The following is a 22,861-nucleotide window of genomic DNA, read 5'->3' as shown; positions in this document are numbered from 1 at the left end:
GTAGACATACCCTGAGTCTCAGTTTATCCTCTGATGTGCTCCTGGGCAATTGTAGGTATGTGTCACTTCCTCCTCAAGGAGATTCATAAAGTTATAAGCTAGCCCTTCATGAATATTTTAATTAGACATTTTCAAAGAAAAACAGACATTCTTATGCACAGAGTGGGTTATAAAACCTCAATTTGCCAAGCAATATTCAAGTACATTTTTCTTCATAATGCGTATGCTATTAATCTTGATTCTTCAAACAAATTAACGATTGTTGCAAAGCACTTTTATTGTACTCTCATAGAAGAATGTCTCATATCATATAGATTCCTGGAAAACAAAATAACTATACAGATTTATTATACTACAATAATTAATTCCTTGTTACTCTCATTGTAATGATAACATTTAAAAAAAAGGAAAATCTGAACTCGAGTAAGCAGTGTAATAATGTGGTTATAAAATGTTCCAAAAACCCTGCACAAAACCTTTCATGATATTTTTTCCATGGGGGGGGTGTCTATGAGTGTGTGCACAGATATGTGGGTATGTGTAGGAAACCATAAGATGTGTGTGGTGGTAGAAAGCCTGCAGGGTTTTCATTCTTTTTAAACACATTAGGCTGGGATTCATCAAAGGGAAAAATCCAGTAGACAGTCTTAGTTATTGCTAATTCTAATGAATAACTGACATTCTTTGTGTTTTTATTTTACCTACTTTGGCAATTTGTTAGGGTTGTTAACTCATAATTCCTAGAAATAAGAAAACCAGGAAATATTTGGGGGAAGGGAGGCATCATGAAACCTCCAGAAATTTGAGAAAAGTTTAAGTGTTTGTGAAACATTGTTTTTTTAAAATAGAGAAATTATTTCCATATGATGAAGAAAAGGCCTGTCTAATAACAAATTCATGTCATGGGCCCTAAGAACATGTATTGCAAGAGATAATGGCTAATGTACTACACTACAAGCTATATCTGACTAGATAGTGATTTCATTTCAGGTATGTCATAAGGAGAAGTGATATAAAAAGAAGAATTAACTTACTTCTTACATTTCTCTGTGATCTCAATCATACTATTAGCAGACAGCTTAGCACAGTCTGTTGTCTAATAAACTGGATCATTATAGTCATTACAGCCCATCACCACCATCCAACACTATCTTAGTACTGTGGTTCAGTATATTTTTGGTTCTGCACATGTTTGTATATGTGTCTATCCTATGTTTTAAAGAAATCACAATTCCCCAGCCTTACAAACCTGCTGTCCTCTGCTCATCTGGGATTATGTTCTCATGAAGAAATTAAAATACAAAATGTTTATGGACGCACCTTTCCCCAACTCCCCCATATTATCTTCAATTTCAGTAACATTCATCAAAGCTAAAGCAGCAGGCCTTGCTGCTGCTGCTGCTACTGCTGCTGCTTCTGCTGCTGCTCCAATTGTGTTCTGTGTCACTGGATATAGGACCTCAGTATCAGAGTCCAGCCAAACAACATCTGCTGAAGAGATTAGAATTATGCCAGTGCTGGTGGCCAGACGGAAAAATATTTGCAAAGCCCTTTGAAGATGAAAAGTGCTATGAAAATGCTAATTATATAATAAGTGAATAATAAGAGATTCTACCAAAAAGAGAAACAGTCCATCCTCAGCCTCCTCCTTCTCTACTAAACATACCATCAAAATCCTAATGTTTATTTTAGAGATACTGGACCAAATTCATTGTTGTTATCTAAATATATAACCAATGATGTTACAGCAGGGATGACTTAAACTCATTTGGTTAGACTCAGGAGACGATTGATAAATGTGTAATAGAATGACTGTGACCATGCTTTTGTGCATTATTTTGTTATATATAAAACACTCCAAAATATATTAGCCAAAGCAAATTTTAAAAATGTATTGCGTGTCATATCTTCACATGGTAAATAAACATATAGCTGGACTAAACCAAGAACCCTTTATTCAAAGATTCCTGAACTTGGCGGGTAGCTGACAGTTTTTCTTTGGGTAGTGTCCCCATGGGTGCTCCACTTCAGGTGTCAGGCTCGTCCCAGTGCTGCAGGTCAGCGAGTTGTCAGCTGTAGTCCAGCCGGACCACGCATGCGTGGCAAGTGTCGTGTGCCCTTCGCGCCGTTTCTAAGCATGCGCACAGTCCGGCTCCCGCCAGTTCCTCCTAACTGTCAATGGTCACAGGAAGAGTGAACTGCGTCTCTTCAGACCTGAGGAAAGAAAGAAAGTTAGTTAGATATCTGTAGTCATAGTTTTACTCATAGTTTTAGTCATAGTTAGTTAACATAGTTGTGTAGTTCGTTTTTTTTTTTTTTTAAATCTTTTTCTATGTACATAATAGTTGACTATTACATTGTTAATCATGCCGGGATCACCTGGTTTCAAAAAGTGTGTGGAGTGCCGAGAACCGATGCCAGCATCTGTGATGACGAGTTGGGGGTTCCCCCGATCCTGCAGCCCTGTAGCATCACGAACAGACTCCATCAGCCAGTAGAATAGAGGGAGTTTATTGTTCCTTCAGGGTACAGCACAGCATAGATGTAATTTGGTTATAGGAATTAGGGCTAGGATGCCTCAGGCCCCCTTGAGATGGAGGTGACTGGGCCCCTAAAACCTCAGCCCCCTCCTCAGTCTCTCTCCTTCATGACTCCATCTTAGCCTATACTCTCCTTACTTCCCCCAACAGCCACTGGCCCTTTACCCGAAACCTCCTGTTGGTCTCTGCCTCCCCTGCCTTTGTCTCTCTCCCTGGAAGGCTGAGCCTAGGAGTCTGCGTTAATACACATTTGGATGAGTCAGTGAGAATCTCACATCACAGCGCAGGGGGACACCGGATTACAGAGCAGACAGCCCCTCACTACGCCACAGCGTCTGACGGGCATGCGAGCTGTATAAAGTGCGTGGGAGAGGGGCACATTCCCCAAAAATGCCTGCACTGTACCAAGCTCATGGCATGGTCCAGAAGAGATCAAGAAATGTGGCTGAAAATGCTGCTCTTCGATAAGGCCCTGGAGCCTCCGCAAGTGAGTGCTCCCAGACCGGAGCCATCAGAGCGGGTGAGACATAATGAATCCCCCATGGTGAAAAGTAAGCCTTCCCCTCCACCACTCATCATCAAAAAGACTGAGTGTAGGAGATAAGCCTGGCACATTGGGCACAGCCTCTGTTTGCAGTACGGAGAAGCGTCTCCCGAGCCGGAGTACCTTGGCACCCGAGTCCAGCACTGTCTAAAGAAGCGGCACCGACTCTTTCTTGGGTGCTCAGAGCAGACTCGGCACTGGCACTGAAAAGACAAGTCTTAACACTGAACTGCGGCGCTAACCTCATCGATGATGCCTGCGGCACCAAGCTCATTAGCACTGGCTGTGGTACCAAGCTCATCGGCACCCGCTGCGGCACCAAGCCCTCCTTTGTCACCAGGCAGCTCGGCACACAGCCCATGGCCCCACCCGCAACACCAGCACCGAGTCCTATGGCACCAGTTTCCCCTGCTGCGGCACCGGCAAGGGCTCCAGCACAGATATCTTCGCAGGCACCAGCACAATTTTCCCCAGTAATTCAAAAGGCTAAGCACAAGTCCAAGAGGGTGATAACACCATCCCCTAGTCTGGCACCTTCAGCTTTCTCCCCGCAGCCGTGATCTCCACCCTCTCCCTCCCTGCAGTCACATCGGGAGACACACCAGACCAGTGGAGCAACACCAAAGTTATTCATGCCGATGCTCGCCTTCGCCTTATCGACACTACAGGAGATCCTGATACCGATCTCACTCACGGAGCAGATCTTGTTCACCAAGATCACCAACCAGGTCTTCCTGCTCCAGACATTATCATTCCACCAAGGCTATGTCTAGACTGCAAGCCTCTTTCGAAAGAGGCGCTTTCGAAAGTATCTTTCGAAAGAGCCTCTTTCGAAAGAGCGCGTCTAGACTACAATACGCGGATCGGAAAATCGATCCGCTTTTTCGAAAAAGAGCGTCCTGACTGCTGTACGCTCTTTCGAAATTCAAAGCCACCCGGAACTGCTTCTGCCAGGGCATGGGGGCAGCATTTCCTTCTGGGTGCTGCCTGCCTGCCCTTTGCAGAGACGTGTGGTGAAAGGGACACTCCTGAACACCCATTGCTCTGCTCCTGCAGCTGCCTTTGCTGTCCCTCGAGGAAGTAAGCAAGGCATTGCAGTGCTGGTTTGGAGTGCTCAGCTTCCTGGGACACCCCAGCAGCTTTTTTCTCTGGAGGTTTTTCTGTTTGAGACCCATTTTTTTGGCATGGAGCCAGAGCTGCCCCTGGGCAGGCGATGGCCCCACACCATCATACTGCAACTGTTGCTGCATCTGCATGACACAGTCATGAGGCTACTTCCCCAGCTGGACCCAGATCAGAGGTACGAAGGGCTCCTCCGTCAAGCAGCCGCACTGCCCTTGCCTCCAAACTTCTTCGTGGACAGGAGTGTTTGGAGGTTTGACACCAGCTCTGACTGGTGGGACCAGCTCGTGATGGAGATCTGGGATGACCAAGAGTGGCTACGCAACTTCAGGATGCGAAAGACCACTTTCCAGGAGCTGTGTACCTGGCTCGCCCCTGCTCTGCAACGGCAAGACACCCACCTGCGGCCCACTATCCCCCTGGAAAAGAGGGTCGCCATTGCCCTCTGGAAGCTGGCAACCCCCGACAGCTACCGCTCCGTGGGACACCAATTTGGAGTGGGCAGGTCTACCGTTGGATCCATCCTGATGGAGGTAAGTCATTGTCTGGGGACAGTCACAGTTTGGGGTGGGGGGAAGGGAGACTGTCAGGAAGGGCCAAGTGGAGTGGGAGTGGGAGGGAGCTCCTCCACTCACCCTGAATTGTTGGGGGGGGGGTTCTGAGGAGGGGATTCCCGGGGTGTTTGAGAGGGAAGGTGGGCGGTGGGTTCTCCTCCTAAGAGATAAAGCACCCCTTCTAACACTTTGTTGTCTGTCTCGTTCTGCAGGTGGTGAGGGCCATCAATTCGGAGCTGCTCAACAGGCTCATCTGTCTACAAGATCTGGACAGCATCATGGCCGGCTTTGCTGCCCTTGGCTTCCCGAATTGTGGAGGAGCGCTCGATGGGACACACATTCCAATCCGTGCACCGCCCCATCGAGCAGCCCAATTCATCAACAGAAAGGGCTACTTTTCTATGGTCCTCCAGGCCCTGGTCGACCATCGTGGCCAGTTTTCGGACATTTGTGTTGGGTGGTCAGGGTGGGCACATGATGCCCGCATCTTCAGGAACTCGTACCTCTACCGGAGGCTTCAGGCAGGAACATTTTTCCCGCATCACGAGTTTGCGGTTGGGGATGTGCACATGCCGGTGTGCATAGTGGCTGATGCCGCCTACCCCCTGATGCCGTGGCTGATGAAGCCCTACACCGGCCACCTGGATGCGAGCAAGGAGCAGTTTAATGCTCACCTTAACCGGGCTCGCAACCAGGTGGAATGTGCATTCGGACGTTTAAAAGGCAGATTCCAGTGCTTGCTCACACGCCTAGACATGGGGGAGCGCAACATCCCTGAGGTGGTGGCCGCGTGTTGCGTTCTCCATAACCTGGTGGAGAGGAAAGGGGAGGCCTTCCTACCAGGGTGGGGTAGAGGTGCTGATGGCCAGGAGAGGCACTTTGCACAGCCCCGGACTGCTGCCATCCGCCAGGCTCACCGGTCTGCTGTTGGCATACGGGAGGCCCTCCGGGAGCAATTCTCAAGTGGAGGCCACTGACTGTACTGAGGGGCTTCTGCCTGGGGACTGGGCCCTGGCCCAATAGAAGCTTCCCTCCACAACCCATCTCCTGACCCTGTTTGGACAAATCATTAACACCAGGGTTTGTTGCAAAATAATATGTTCTGTTTAATTTTTTTACATATCTCTCAAAAAATAGTATACGTGTAGCAAACATAAAAAAACTTTTTTTCATTTTTGATGTTGACAAAACTATTTACAATAAACAAACATATTGTTGAACCCTTTCTTTGTGCTTTAACTGGGGTGATGGGGGTGCTTGAAACCTGGAGGGGGGAAGGGGACTTGAAACCTGGAGGGGGGAAGGGGACTTGAAAGCTGGAGGGGGGAAGGGGACTTGAAAGCTGGAGGGGGGAAGGGGATCAGGTTGCACGGTGCTTGCCTGATTTCCCTCTCCTGCCTGGGCCTCGTGTTCGGGGTGTTCCATGGCCACGGGATCGGGTGGTGCACCTGTCGGTTGGCTGGCTGGGGTGCTCTTGGGACGTGGAGGCCTGGGGGAGAGGAGGGCCAGGGGGAGAGAGGGGCTGGGGAACTGGGGGGGCTGAGGGAGAGGGAGGTCCAAGGGGGGAAAGGGATGCTGTTGTGGAAGGGGGGTTTGTTGGGGCGGGGTCATGGGGTGCTGGAGGAGCAGGACCAGGCACAGGAGCAGGCAAGCCGCAGACCTCCCTGAGAGTGGCAGTCAGGGACGTGCGCTGCAGGACCAGCTCCTCCATGAGCCGGTCATGCCAGCGATCCTCTGCCTCCGCCCTCTCTCTGAGGATGGAGTTGAGCTCCTGCACGGCCTCCACGTGCTGCCTGAGGATGTCCGCATAGACACGCCTGTGTCTGCGGCTCCCATGTCCCCGAGATGAGCAGAGGACAGCAGGGCAGTAGTAGGGGGCTGCCCCAGAACGGGAGCTCTCCTCCCTGGCCTTGATGTAGCCCTGGCGCATCTCTTTGACTTTGGAGCGCACCTGGTCCTGGGTGTGGGGGTAGTGGCCCTTCTGGGCCAGGGCTTCTGCCATGCGGCCATAAATGTTGGCATTTCGCTGCCGGCTTTTGAGGGCCTGTAAGGCCTCCTCCTCTCCCCAGAGCTCCAGAAGGCTCTTGAGCTCTGGGCCAGACCAGGATGGTGCCCGGCGTTTGGAGCCCTTGGCTGGGTCCCCAGAAGGCTCTGTGGAAGGGCCAGGACGGTCTTGGGGCTGGGACATGCTGCAGCAAAGTAGCCGTGTGCTCTGGCTCCTTCTCTGCAACAAGTGGCTGTGAGGGTGCCTGTCCCTTTAAGAAATGGCTGCAGACAGGAACCACAGACATGCAACCCATGCCCCAGATTGTCCACCAGGGCTTCTTCCTGGAGGCCAATATTTTCGAAAAAAAGGCCTCCCCCCGTCCACACTCACTTACTTTCGACGGATCTCCGTCGAAAAAGGCGTTCTTCCTCGTAGAATTAGGTGTACCGCCATCAAAAGAAAAGCCGCGTTCTTTCAATTTAATTTCGAAAGAACGCGGCTTGAGTCTGGACGCAGGTGAAGTTTTTTCGAAAAAAGGCTACTTTTTTCGAAAAAACCCCTGAGTCTGGACACAGCCCAAGAGAACATACTCTTCCCTACTACTCTCCATGATGCCACTATGAATATGGCCATTATCACGGATGTCATCACTATCCTACCAAGCATTCACGCTCCAGATTACCTAGTCACCAGGAGAGCCAACTTTCTCATAGTAGGTTGTGCACACCTTCAGAAGTGCCTATACAACCTCCTACACCCTCAGGAGATACACCACTACCACCGCTCCAACCTACACCACTGAGCACTCAGGCACAGGAACAACATCCGTCCAATGAGGAGTCACCCATGGACCAGTCATCCTCTTAGTCAGATGATGCTGTTTTTCCTGGCGATTCATCGCCCACAGATGACATCCGGCAGTTTCACAAACTCTTTAAAAGAGTTGCCGAGTCACAGGAGATACAACTTCTCCAAGTGCAACAGAAACAACACCGGCTATTGAAAAACCTTCAGCCGTCACAGAAGTCCAGGATGGCCTTGCTGCTGAATGATGCAATCCTTGAGATTGCCAATTAGATATGGTAAACCCCAGCCTCCTCTCAGCCAACACATAAAAGGGCAGATAAGAAGTAATTGGTGCCATCCAAAGGCATGAAGTTTCTTTTTACACATCCTCAGCCCAACTCATTAGTAATGGATACTGCCCCACAGAGAGCACAAGCTCCCCAATATAGGAATCCCATGTCTGACAAAGAAGGGAAACGACTCCATCTATTCGGGAGGAAGATTTACTCCTCCGCAACTCTAACCCTCAGGATGGCAAATTATGCAGCCCTTTTGTCCAACCATAATTTCGACAATTATACGAAACTGATAGCGCTTATTGAACATCTCCCTGAGGACAAACAACAACTATTGAATGTCATAGTACAAGAAAGCTATACATCTTCCAGTGTGGCACTACAAATTGCCCTAGATACAGCGGATACAGCAGCACGTACGACAACCACTTCTGTAGTGATGCGCAGGTCCTCCTAGCTTCAGATGGCAGCAGTCCCCAAGGAGTTACAGGCCAAGTTGAAGATCTGCCTTTTGACAGACAGAGCTTGTTCACGGAAAGGACAGATCAAGTACTGCATTCTGGAAAAGACACAAGAACAATGCTCAGAACCCTTGGAATGTACACACCACCGTACCGCAGAAAAAGGTACACTCCATATACCAGACAGAGACCCTTCTCTTACAGAGATTGAGGCAATACAAACCCTAACAATGGGGAAAACCAAGACAACAGAAACGACGCCCTCAAACCATCAGACCCACCAATTCTCAGAGCAAACGGCAGCCGGTTTGACAGGATAGTCGAGGGACTGCAGATCATTCCTCTTACTTTCCACCCACCGTCGACGAGGCTATTCTATCACAGACTACGACCTTACCAACACAGATGGTTCGCCATCACCACTGACCGTTGGGTCCGGGAGCTAATAACATTAGGCTATATCATTCCCTTCCTTTCTCCTCCCCCAACCACCCCTCCATACCCATCCCTCCTCAGGGAGACCCTACTAATGCAAGAGGTCCAGCTCCTAATACACATCGGCGCTGTGGAGAGAGTGCCACATCAGTTTCATGGCAAGGGGTTCTATTCTCATTATTTCCTAACAGAGAAAAAATCAGGGGGACGGAGACCCATCCTGGACCTCTGAAGGCTCAACCAATACCTTTGGAAAACCAGATTCAAGATTGTAATACTAGCCTCTATTATTCCAGCCCTCGACTTACAAGATGCGTACTTTCACGTAACAATACTCCCGACATTTCCTAAGATTTCTTGTAGGTATGGACCACTTCCAATACATGGTCCTCCCGTCTGGCCTATCATCAGCATTCAGAGTCTTTTCGAAGACTCTTGCAGTAGTAGCAGGACACCTACACAAACATGGCATCATGATATTCCTGTACTTAGACGACTGCCTGATCAAGGCACACTCCTTCGAACACACTATGCGTGCCACAGACATTATAAAACCTCTATTCGAGACCCTTGGGCTCGTGATAAACTACCCAAAGTCATCCCTCATGCCTCAGAGGTCCCTCGAGTTCACTGGGGCTTAGTTAGATTCTTCAATGGCAGGGCCGGCCCGAGCCATTTGTGCACCCCGGGCCCCAGGAATGCGGTGCCACCCCCAGGAGAGTGGCACATGCACGGCCTCACCCCTGGGTGCCCAGTGCATGTGCGGCCCCCACCCCCACCCAGTCCGGCAGCCCCGCATGGCACCCCCTAAATGGGGCACCCTGGGCGGTAGCCCAGTCAGCCCGTAGCTTGGGCCAGCTCTGTTCAATGGCCAGGGCTTATCTCCCACTAACCAGGTTCCATACCATGCAGCGCCTCATTCAAACTGTTTGCATCAGCCCAAAGATACCCATAATCACCTGCTTACAGTTCTTGGGACGTATGGCGGCGACCACTTACGTAGTCCAACATGCCAGACTACATTTCAGGTCCCTCCAACACTGGGTAGCTTCCATCTATCGCCCAGGCAATCACGACAAACACAGAACAGTCCCAGTGCCTATTACAGTAAAAGACTCCCTCAACTGGTGGATATCTCCCGACAATATGCTCAAGGGAGTTCCCTTTTGCCGACTACAACCTATTGAGCAGGTCACAATGAACACTTCCCTCCTTGGATGGGGATCCCACTGTGGAGAATCCCACATTCAAGGCAAATGGAGTCCACAAGAATCACTACAACACATACATTTGTTAGAGCTAAGGGCAGTATTCAACTCATGCAAACATTTCGCCGCCATCATTCATGGTCACACCACTCAAGTCTTGACAGACAACATGACAGCAGTTTACTATATCGACCATCAAGATGGAGCACGATCAAAAACTCTATGCAGAGAAGCGATGAAATTATGAAACGGGTGCATTCGCCACGGGGTCACCATCCTAGCTTCATACCTATCAGGCAGGGACAATATGATTGCTGATACTCTCAGCAGACCGTTTTTCCTGCAACACTAATGGGAACTCAACCATGATATAGTGAGGCATATTTTCCAATGCTGAGGGTACCCCACTATAGACCTATTCGCGATGTCCAACAATACCAATTGCATAAGAACATAAGAACGGCCGTACTGGGTCAGACCAAAGGTCCATCTAGCCCAGTAGCCTGTCTGCCGACAGTGGCCAGCACCAGGTGCCCCAGAGAGGGTGGACCGAAGACAATGATCAAGCGATTTGTCTCCTGCCATCCCTTTCCAGCCTCTGACAAACAGAGGCCAAGGACACCATTTTATCCCCTGGCTAATAGCCTTTTATGGACCTAACCTCCATGAAATTATCTAGCTTTCCTTTAAACTCTATTATAGTCCTAGCCTTCACAGCCTCCTCTGGCAAGAAATTCCACAGGTTGACTACACGCTGTGTGAAGAAGAACTTTCTTTTATTCATTTTAAACCTGCTACCCATTAATTTCATTTGGTGTCCTCTAGTTCTTCTATTTCGGGACTAATAAATAACTTTTCTTTATCAGCCCTCTCCACACCACTCATGATTTTATATACCTCTATCATATCCCTCCTCAGTCTCCTCTTTTCCAAACTGAAAAGTCCCAGTCACTTTAACCTCTCCTCATATGGCACCCGTTCCAAACCCCTAATCATTTTAGTTGCCCTTTTCTGAACTCTTTCCAAGGCTAAAATATCTTTTTTGAGGTGAGGAGACCACATCTGTACACAGTATTCAAGATGTGGGCGTACCATACTTTTATATAGGGGCAGTAAGATATTCTGTCTTATTTTCTATCCCTTTCTTAATAATTCCTAGCATCCTATTTGCCTTTTGGACCGCCGCTGCACACTGTGTGGAAGTTTTCAGAAAACTGTCCACGATAACGCCAAGATCTCTTTCCTGATTTGTTGTAGCCAAATATGTTCCAGAGCAGGAATTGGACCGAATTCCCTTGGAGACCATTCCTATTGAACTGGAACCATGGCCTACTTTACGCCTTTCCTCCCATTCCCCTTCTCCCAAAAGTGCTCGAAAATATTTTATTTGACAAGGCCACAACCAGACCTCGTCCACGATCTCCGCACTAGGCACAGAAAAGTGGCCATCTAGGGCAGGAGAGCTGCCAGCCTGGCCACCCAGGAGCAGGTGTGCATGAAAATCAAGGGGGTCCACTGAGACCCCCGACCCTGAGCCCTGAGCTTACAATGGCCGTCCTGGGTCAGACCAAAGGTCCATCTAGCCCAGTAGCCTGTCTGCCGACAGCGGCCAACACTAGGGACCCTGGAGGGGATGGACCGAAGACAGTGACCAAGCCATTTGTCTCGTGCCATCCCTCTCCAGCCTTCCACAAACTTTGGGCAGGGACACCACTCCTACCCCCTGGCTAAGACTACTCCATGGACCCAACCTCCATGATTTGATCTCACTTCCCTTTAAACTCTGTTCTAGTTGTAGCCTTCACAGCCTCCTGCAGCAAGGAGTTCCACAGGTTAACTATTTGCTTTGTCAAGAACAACTTTCTCTTACTAGTTTCAAGCCTGCTACCCAGTCCTTTCCTTTGGTGTCCTCTAGTCCTTCTTTATAGGAACTCATGAAGAACTTTTCTGAATGCACCCTCTCCACCCAATCCCTGCTTTTAGAGACCTCTATCCTGTCCCCGCTCCATCTCCTCTTTTCTAAGCTGAACAGTCCCAGTCTCTGTAGCCTTTCTTCATCTGGGACCTGTTCCCAACCCCTGATCATGTTAGTTGCCCTCCCCTCTCCCAGCCTTTCTCTTCCCCTATCCCACCTCCTTTTCCCAGTCTCCCCCAGTTTTGTTCAATAAAGACAGAGTCAATGTTGGAAGAAACGTTATCTTTATTTTGTACATCAATAAGAAGGGGGCTAGGGAAGGGTAAGTGGAAGGAGGTGAGGGAGGAATGGGGTACGAGCCCCCGATGGGGAGGACTGGGCTGGCTCTGCGGGCTTCTGGGGGTGGAAGCTCTCCTGCAGCCGGGCTGATGGCCGAGTGCTGTGATGTGCCCAGTGTGGGTACTCTGGGCACTCCAAGCCAGGACTGCTTTGCAAGCGGGGCACCCCTTAGAACTGTGTGTCCGGGGTGGGGGTCGGGACCCTTTAAGCGCAGCTCTCGGCTAGCCTGAGACAGCATCTCCACACTCTAAGTCCTCCTCTGATGCCCTGCCGGCACTGCTTCTGGCCATCCTTAAGCCCTGTTCAGGGTCCACTCAATGTGGACTTGCTAGTTCGAATTAGCAAAATGCTAATTCGTACTAGTTTTTAGTTCTAGACGCGTTAGTTCGAATTAGCTTAGTTCGAATTAACTAATTTGAACTAAGTTAGTTCGAATTAACGTTGTAGTGTAGACGTACCCTAGGTCAGTATGATAGGCTGTAGTCTCAGAACACCAGCAGTCTAAAGTTGGTAGGTATCATGGCAAAGGCAAATGTAATAAAATGATTAATTTGTGACAAAACAGACCTTTGTACCTTGCTCTCAGATCATTTATTGATTTGGATTTTTTCTTCTTTCATTTATGCCAGTAAGAGCCAGATGGTGCTAGGCATAGCTGTGCAGCAGCAGAGTAGCAAGAAGGGGGGAAGAGAGGGTATAGGAAGATTCCCCTAATGCTAACCCTTAAACCTCTCTGCAACAGCCAATAATGGTGCTCCCCTACATGCAGCGATTACTACTTCCCACTTCTCCAAAGGATGCTAGCTACTCCAAAGGTAACTGAGTAGCAGATTGGAGTCTCACATCTCCTTGAGAAGTATATCAAAAGCATCAGGAATAGATATGGATGAAATTTTTCCTTTGAAACATTTTTTTTTCTCAATTAAATGAGATTTTTCATGGAAAGAATGCGCTTTCCTCAAGAAAAGTCTTTCCACTGGAAAACTGAACACCAGGAGGAAAAATACATTGAGGTTATTTGACAAAAAGTTGAAATTTTCTGCTGAAAGTGTCAGTGAAAAATAAATCATTTTCATTTTGTATTCGTGCAGAGGAGATGGACTGCCCATGCTGGTAAGCTTCTTGTTCCCCACATGACTTGTCTGGATGAGGTACTATGCTGGAGAAGTGCTATGTAAGGGTCAAATCCATAAGACCGTCCTTGATCATTCTGTGGGAGTTTGGGTGGAGGAAGGCATTTGGGTCTGGAACATATCCAGCTAATATAATTAGGAAAAAAGTCAGAAAAATTATGAAAAACCTGTGAAGTGTAATGTAATTAGTTATATTTAAGTCTGCTATGTTTGAAATTTTTTCCCTGGTATGAAAGAGCTTTTTAAGCAGAGAGGCACTACCTTGTCTTATTTAGATTTTGCCCTAGAGGCACAAGCTACCACACAAAAAATTGTGTTGGTGTCAATGGTAGTTCTGCATGGAACCTGACAAGCCCACTTTGTTGTATTGCAGGAGAACTCAGCACTTGCACGCATAAGCTGATGACTTTTACTCCAGGATCACAATGCTTTTCAGCTAACAGCCACACTGTTTACATTTACTTGTAACTGAAACACTCCTAAAAAACTTCCACTAGCTACGAACATGTCTTTTTTCTACAGTGCTGTCTTATTTAATCAGGACCAAGCAAACATATTACACACTAATAAAAAAATCACTGAAAAGTCTCTATTTAATCCATCTGATTTGTCTTTAAAGGTTTCCAACCAAGGCTAGCACAACGACCTAATCTTATGAGTGGGCAAAATTACATCATAAAACAGCCTCTGCATTATCTGTTTACAAATAACCCTACTGCTAGTGTGGTGACAAATTAACTTTCATGTTATCAGTAGGTAATGCAATTGCATTAGAAAGGCTGGACTGAGTTGTCACTTCTGATTGCAGCTGCTTAAAGGAAAACTGCAGTGACTGCTTATAATAGCACAGGGCTTCATTGTGGCTGTGAAATATTGGGCTGAGTTGGGGGTGGACAGGAGCAGTAGCTCCACAGGGAAGCTGTAGGAGGGACTGAGATTTAGACACAGATTCGAAGCACGCAGGGGAAGCTCTCTGGTTGCACTACCCCTTAAACAGATGCAGCACATGCCCTTCTTTGTGCCTGGCAATCAGAGCTGAGTATTGTGGAGGGGGATGGAGCAACACTATGCCCTGCCTGCTTCCCACCTCTTTGGAGTTGCACTGGCCAGCCTGGGCACTCAGGAAAGTGTGGGTTCTATATGACTTCCCACTCCACATTATTCCCCTGTTGGGCACAATTTAGCACTTGCACTAGGTCTTCAATGAAGACCCATCAGAGAGCATGGTATGCATGCCTGATACTCCACACCTGCCCATGCTTCTTACCTCCAGAAAGCTTCTTACCTCTAAGTGCAGATGACTAATGGTCCTTTGAAAATCACACCTTAAATATTTTAAGTACAGTGCAAGAAATCTGTGCATGTGATTTCCCATTGCCCTAGCATGCATAGCACAAGGTCAGTTGTTTAATGGCGGAGACCAGCTTTGTCTGAGAGCCACAGCGTGTACCCCATTAAGTGTGAAGTTTCCAAATAGATGTAAATGTGAAATACTGTAGATGTGTACTGGAGATACTGACAAAAGCCACTGCTTTCCAGTTGTGCACTGAACACGATTTTTCACACAGCCCTTATTAATCATCTGGAAAGAAAAACATTTTTTTCACATCAATTACTGGTTTCTTGGGCATTCTGAGCCCCAGGCAAGAAGCTTTGTCCCTGTTTTAAATTCCATAGTTGCAAATTTAAGACAGATCCAAAAAATGTGGTTTTTTTCCTGCCATCTCCCTCTTTGACTGTGCAGTACATCAGAACAATAATGGTGTGGTTCACATGCTGGCTGCAATGATACAAGATCAGATATATTTCTAATATTACAAGGCCATATATATATGTACATATTTATACAAATTGCACAGATGAGCAGGGGTATTAAAATACTCTGATCCTGTTCTTGCTCCTATTAAGGTCAGTGGGTGGTATCTATGTTAATTGGAGCCCTTGAGACCTCAAACATGTTTAAATCAAAATAAGCTGTGGCATGAGGGATCTTATACTACAGAACTTTATAATAGCTTTGATATTGTTGTCAGCACAGATTTCATGGCTGAAACAAGCCTGAACTTGCCTTTGCCACCCAGGTTCATCAAAACGGGCAGGAAGACTTGAGGAGGGAAAGAAAGGCCCTAAAGGGGATTCCCACCACCCTTTAAACCAGACCAGTTGTCCAGAATAGCTCAAGTGATGTCCTCGCGGCTAGCCATCATCTGGAAGAAATCATGTGAACCATCACAGTTCCCAGACATGAAACCATGTAAAATAGGTGAGACACAAGTACACTGGATCCAACAACATCAGCCTGAGAAAGTTCAGGTTGGACGTTTCTTTCAGACAGGCACTTCTTATACATCATGACCTTCAGGGACTGTAAATTCTCCTCCTGTTGGAGTTATTTTAAATCAAAGGCCAGTGTCCCAGCAGCTGCACAAGTGAGGAACGCCTAAAAAAACAAATACTAGTTAGAATGCTATTTAATGCCGTTAACTGTAGTGGGTGGAGGCTGGAGGGCAGTAGCTTTTAACAAGTTTTATTTGAAAGACTAACTCAGTGTGGTTGTCACGACAGTTGTCTTTGTGGCTGAAGTTGTATTGCTAACAGATGGAAATCTGGCAGCTTTTTTCTAATTTATGCAGATGCTTTGCAGAAGGAGTAACCAGGCTAAGTGATTCTAACATTAACCTTACACAAACCTTTCTCCACTATGTTAATAAGCAGAACATTTTAGGGCTGCTCTGTTGAAAACACTCACAGAAACGTTCAGCAGTTCCTCCCTTTTCATCTTTGCAGACACTCAGAGAATTTAAGTCTTTATGTATAAAATCACAGAATTGAGAAAGGAATATTTAGCAGAAATTATATCCAGTCCTCTAAATATCCTTTTTGACCTTAAAAGAACCCACTTGAAGGTATCTTCATGAAAGAGCTAAGCTTGTGCACTGTCAAGTCTTTTAAAACTGGCATACTGTACAATACCTACAAGGAATGTCAATTTAGATATTCCCCTTGTTAAACCAATATTGAAAAAACACTGAGTAATATGCTTAAAGGATACCTAAAGTTTCCTCTTTCTGCTTTCATTGGCTTTTTGAAAATGTAAACACTCTGTCAAACCACTAACACGATGCCTTATTCTAATCTGCAGTGAGTGCAATTACATTGCACGCTATCATCCATGCTAAACAAACGGATGTAAAATATACCCCTTACATCTTGTATTGACCTCTTTTACAGTAGGATTGTGGGGCTTTTTTTTTTCCTAGCAGCTTTTAGGGAAGAATGACCTTGCATTTTTCATTCGTCTGAGTCTGTGTTGAGATGCATGATATTTTTCTTTGACTTGATTTGAACTTGCTTCTATTGTGGAATACTGATTACAATGTATTTGTATAATCAGTGTGCTGCTTAAAATAAATCAGTTACTTACCATAATGACTGCCCGGACTTATATTTGAGGTGATGCATTTGCCCAGGGTATGTGAGATCAGAACTGTCGAATAGCAATGCCTATTGGGGTTTTATACACACCCTGTATAAACCCTTGCTTGCTCACTTGAGGGTATTAAAAAGGATACCACTCCACAACCATTATTCATTTTCTCACAGGAAGTCAAGAGTTTAATTAGAAGATTTGGAAATGAATAGGGACAGACAGAATGTAGCTTGGATTCCTATCCGCAAGGTGATACTTTCAAAAGCTGTTTGCTATTGTTTTGATTCTTTAAATGTTACTGGCATGACTGACAAGCCACTCCTTGGGTGAGGGGACAAATATGTGAACAAAGAATACAGGTCTGCTACCCTTAATAGGCATCCAACCTAGAAACTAGGTATAAGGAGTAACACTGAATAAAGGCATGGATGGGACACAGAGTCAAAATCTTGAATCCTTCCAAGATGGAGACTGTTCTAAGTCCTAGAGTAAAAACCATCTAAGATATTCTGGTCGTATCATTATTATTGGATCCTGATCTACTTTGATCACCCAAATGGAAAATCACTGATTCCTTGTGTTATTCCCAAGTACTGCTACAAGCATTCTGAGTGTTATCTGCTAGGAATCATCTGTCTTGATACTAAATATGTCAGAGCCTTCAAATGATTGATCTTGGGTTGTAAACTTAGATTGCCACTGGGCAAACCAAAAGCATAAGGAACTGGGAATAACCATGATTGGTGCAAAGGCCTTGTCTGCAATGTTAGCAGCATTATACTCCTTTGCAAATGCATTTGGTGCTATCCTCATTCACAATAGCTTTGACTTCCTTTCTCATATTCTCAGATAACTCTGCCAGAAGTGGCGGCAAGCAAGTGCAAATGTGGTCTTTGCTAATATTGCTTAGGAATTAGCTGTAGTCCATTTTCTTCCTCAAATATCTTTCTTCTGCCTTCTTTCTCTGCATGTCAAATGACACAGATTGTCAAGATTTCACACAGTATGGAACTAGTTGTGAATAAAACTATTCAGATCCTTCACAAAGATTCAGTACCCACAATCCACTCTCTTGGATGTTGCTGCTATATTGACCGGCGTTAACTATACAGCTGGTAGCCTTTATCTGAAGGATATCAAACCAATGCGATTTTTCATGGACCACCGAAAATTCAACATCCAATATTTCAGTGAGACTTTGTTTGAACACTTTGAAATAACTTGGGTTGAGTATAGGTGAATTCCTAGGAGAAGATTTTTGTGTTTTAAAAACTACAGATTACCAGTATTCTCAAATGTATGTGTATTTTATCTCAAAATAAAGTTTAAATGTATGTATAGATGACAAATAAGTTGTAATTCAATGTCCTCTTGTCATGGGCAAACAGGTATTTTGAAGTTTGCTGATGGGATTTTTTACAAAGTATTAAAAAATGCTACAGAATCACTATACCTTTGTAATAGATTAAATGACACACAATGCTGATTGCACTAGCTGTGTAATCATGTCTATTAAGTAATATACAGTACTTTCATTTGAGTCTACTCTGGATAAAATAAGTATACTTTGCTGCATTCATATAGCCTTCGTATGAGTGTTTTTAAAAAAAATCAAAGAAAACACACCATCTTTCAGGTCTTTCCTTAGCCCCAATAACTAAGTATCTCAAAGGATGCATTCTAAAATAATTTTTATATTATAGTGTCCAAAAGAGCAAAGTTAAAATTCATATTCCTGTCTACACCCCATTCCAATAACTCATTGCTTTCTTAAAATATCATCTGGAAATGAAAATTCCTATTTGTGGACTGAGTCCAAATGTGATATTTTTCCAAAGTTTCAGCTATTGCAGCATCAGCTGAGTATCAGTTGTCCTTGGGAGTCCTGTAAAGTCACTGTCTTGCAAATTGATCCTACTGTACAGTAGTCATACCTACTGCTGTTTATGCAATCTAGCAGAATTGGTTGCTAAATTTAGCATAAGATATACCCACGGTGCCCCTATTTGTCCTGATTAACCTGGCTGCTGTATCTTTGCTGGCTCCAGCACTCAACTAAAACAACTGACATATCCAGTACAAGGCCTGCTAAAAAGCTCTTTCAGCAGCTGTAATGTAATATGCGTTTTTAAAAATAATGAACGCTTCCAATCCAGTATAGAAATCAATGGTTCTCCTAATGTGCAATTTATTTTCTTCAAAAAAAGGGCATAAAATGACTATCCATTTATTTAATCTATTTTTCTGTTTATGTAAGACTCTGTGTGTGTGTGTGTGTGTGTGTGTGTGTGCGTGCATGCACACGCATGCACATACACAGGTTAGAGGAGAGGTACTTCTTGAAATGTCAGACTTCATTAGAAGTGATGGGTTGGCAGCCCTAAAACTGAAGTATCTTATTTTATTAATTCCACAGCACAACTGTATCATGAGGACCAATAAGCTACCCCACTATGTCCTGATAGCGTGCCTCAGTGATATTCAGGAACGACTACAACTGGGAATGAGAAGATATTTTAGTCTCTATATCTATTCACTATTGAGCATCTCCAAAGACACCATGTAGTGTTATTTCTTACGGATTGTTATTTATATCTGGATTATGCTTAGGATCAGGTAGCCTTTGTCCTTTGCACTGTACAGAGTAATACAAATGAAGACAGTTTCAGCCCTAGATAATTTATAGTCTAGGGAGACAAAAAAGACTCCTGCTGACAATTAATGCACTTTGGATCACAACTAGGACATAACAGAGGACGACATAGACAAATATTCTTGAAATTGGTTGAGAGGCGGCAGTAACAATGAAACACAGCTGAGCAGAAAAGACGCCCCAGGTTGTCAAGTGTACTAGCAATGTCAAAAAAGAAGAGATTTGTAGGCATCATAGGTTTTAAGGTGGGAATCAAAAGAAATAAAGTGGTGGCTACGTGAGTTTTGATGAGGAGTTTTCCTGTGTGGGAGTGAGGGGTGGGGGCGTCAGTACAGGAGATAGCAAGCTTGAGGGAGAAGTGGTCACGATACAATCAAGATTGGCATCACTGACTTAGCAGAGGTAGGAGTCAATAGATCATCTAGCTAACAGATCTAATAGAAAGGGCAGGACTAAATGGCAAAAGGTTTTAAAAGCAAAGTCCAGGTGTGAAATCCTGGTCTAACAAGAAAGTAAGAAAACTCCCACTTATTTTAATGGGATCAGGTTTTCATCCTAGGAACTTACATTGGGTGTAGTGAAGACGTGGGAGCCAGCAAAGCAACCATGCAGCAAGAATTGGATGAAGAGCACCAGCTTATTCCACATAACATAGAAAAACAGCTGTGCAATGGTAACAACTTTCAATATTGTAGCTCAGACAGAGCTGAACCAGCAACCTAGACATGACAGGCTTCATATCACAGTGCAGGTCCCCTGAACCACCCAGCCTCCCTACTATGCACTTAACATTCTCCTAAAGAATCTAATTCAGCTCAGTACAGAAAACCATGGTAAAGCCCTACACACTAATATATTAATGAATTCTTTGTAGTTAGTCTTCCTGTTTCATTAGCATGCATAGCAATAATTTTATAAGCCTAAAGCACCTTCAGTAAATATATGAAAATTAGCAGCTAGACTCGTCTAAGCAAAATTCACGTGCTTAAGGGACACTTCCAACCTACTCAGTTAGCTTCATTAGCACCGGTACAACAATTGATAGGTATTTTTTTCCCTCTCCCTTCTTTTTCTATTATAAATTCTGCCTGCCCGTTTTTTCCACTCCAGCTCATCTGAAGAAGAGGGTTTTGCCCACAAAACCTCATGATATATTTTTCTTAGTCTCTAAGGGTATGTCTACACTACCCTCCTAGTTCGAACTAGCGGGGTAATGTAGGCATACCGCACTTGCAAATGAAGCCCGGGATTTGAATTTCCCAGGTTTCATTTGCATAAGCGGGGCTCCGCCATTTTTAAATCCCCGCTCGTTCAAACCCTGTGCCGCGCAGCTACACGCGGCACGAACTAGGTAGTTCGAACTAGGCTTCCTAGTTCGAACTACCGTTACTCCTCATTCCACGAGGAGTAACAGTAGTTCGAACTAGGAAGCCTAGTTCGAACTACCTAGTTCGTGCCGCGTGTAGCCGCAGGGTTCGAACGAGCGGGGATTTAAAAATGGCGGAGCCCCGCTTATGCAAATGAAACCTGGGAAATTCAAATCCCGGGCTTCATTTGCAAGTGCGGTATGCCTACATTACCCCGCTAGTTCGAACTAGCGGGGTAGTGTAGACATACCCTAAGGGTATGTCTCGACTAGCTCGTTAATTCGAGCTAGGTAGTCAAATGAGGCGACCAGAGTTGCAAATGAAGCCCGGGATTTAAATATCCCGGGCTTTATTTGCATGTTCCCGTCCAGTCGCCATTTTGAAATTTCACTAGCCCGAACTTACTGCCGCGTGGCTACACGCGGCAGTGAACCGTTAATTCGAATTAAGGACTTAGTTCAAATTAACGGTTCACTGATGCATGTAGCCATGCAGCAGTGAGTTCGGGCTAGTGATATTTCAATATGGCGACCGGATGGGAACATGCAAATAAAGCCCAGGATATTTAAATCCCGGGCTTCATTTGCAACTCCGGTCGCCTCATTTGCCTACCTAGCTTGAATTAACGAGCTAGTCTAGACATACCCTAAAATGACACAGGACTACTCATTGTTTTTAAAGTTACAGACTAACACTGCTACCCCTCTAATGCTTAAGGATCTGACGAATAAATATAAATACAACAAACATTGATTTACTATCCACTAACTCAGAATTTTTTTCTAATGTCCAAGGGAGGTTTAGATTGGACATTAAGAAAAAATTCCTAACTGTCAGGGTGGTCAAATATTGGAATAAATTGCCAAGGGAGGTGGTGGAATCTCCCTCTCTGGAGATATTTAAGAACAGGTTAGATAGACATCTGTCAGGGATGGTGTAGACAGAGCTTGGTCCTGCCTTGAGGGCGGGGGGCTGGACTCGATGACCTATCGATGTCCTTTCCAGTCCTATGATTCTATGAACTCTTGCTTTATTTTTCATCTAGAATGCCACAAATGTTCATGAGAGTTTGCAGTAGTAAGCTATGCATTGCACTTTTCCCTTGAGAATCAGATGATGGCAGCCCCCTGACAGTAAGAACTTACAGTATTAAGCGTGTGAGACAACCCAAGAAACATCTCTAATATAATGCACACATTTCCTGAGGTACTTAAATTCTATGGTAATAGAAGCAGAAAGTGATTATTCTAGCTATGTGGGTTGGGGTGCAACAGTCAGAATTAGTCGAATGACACAACCTGAGAAGTGAAGAGGGACATCTGAGCACATGTAAGGGGATGAGAGGAATCATTAGGTAGCCACAATAAGAGAAACAGAATCTTAGAGAGCTTTCAAAACCTTGAACTTGATGCTGAGGAACAGTGGGAGCTAATGCAGCAATTCAAGAAGGGAAATGAGGCAAAAATGGGGAGAAAGGAAAATGCTGTTGGCAGTTGAATTTTGGATTGAGCTGGAGCTGGGAGAGATGAGTAGGACAAGACAGGGAGGAGGATGAGAGAACACAAGACCCTAGATTGAAGGCTCTATAATTAGAACAGAGAGGAGGGGTATGTCTACACTACCCCCCTAGTTCGAACGAGGTGTCTGGAGATTAGCTCCACACATGTCTGATGCACCTTTCTTTGGCCTGTGGTCTCTTTCTCTGTGGCAGGATACTCCTTTATGACTCAACCCTCCAGCTAGGTCACTGTATAGTCCTCCTCTTCTGGAGTATCAAATTCCTTTTGGCTCATTGTCCCAGGCAATCTTTGGCTCCATGCTCAGTCTGACACTTCCTGAACCAGAACCCACCCTCTACTCTGGGTTCTAGTCCAGGGACCTGTGTCCAGCAACTATGGTCTGCTTGCCACCGTATCCTGCTGCTGTTTCTCTATACTCCTTCCTACTTCTCAGCTTTTATTTTCTGGTCTCCTCCCTCTCTAGATTTATCAGCACCAATCACAGTCCTCCTCCCTCATCTTGGAGTAGCAACCATCTCATCCACAATTAACAATTCATGGTAGTCATCCCCCTTTCTAGTGTGCAGTGAGA

This window comes from Pelodiscus sinensis, chromosome 1 (genome assembly GCF_052426305.1).
Source record: "Pelodiscus sinensis isolate ZL-2025 chromosome 1, ASM5242630v1, whole genome shotgun sequence".
NCBI classification, from domain to species: domain Eukaryota; kingdom Metazoa; phylum Chordata; order Testudines; family Trionychidae; genus Pelodiscus; species Pelodiscus sinensis.
This window is presented reverse-complemented; position numbering follows the sequence as displayed.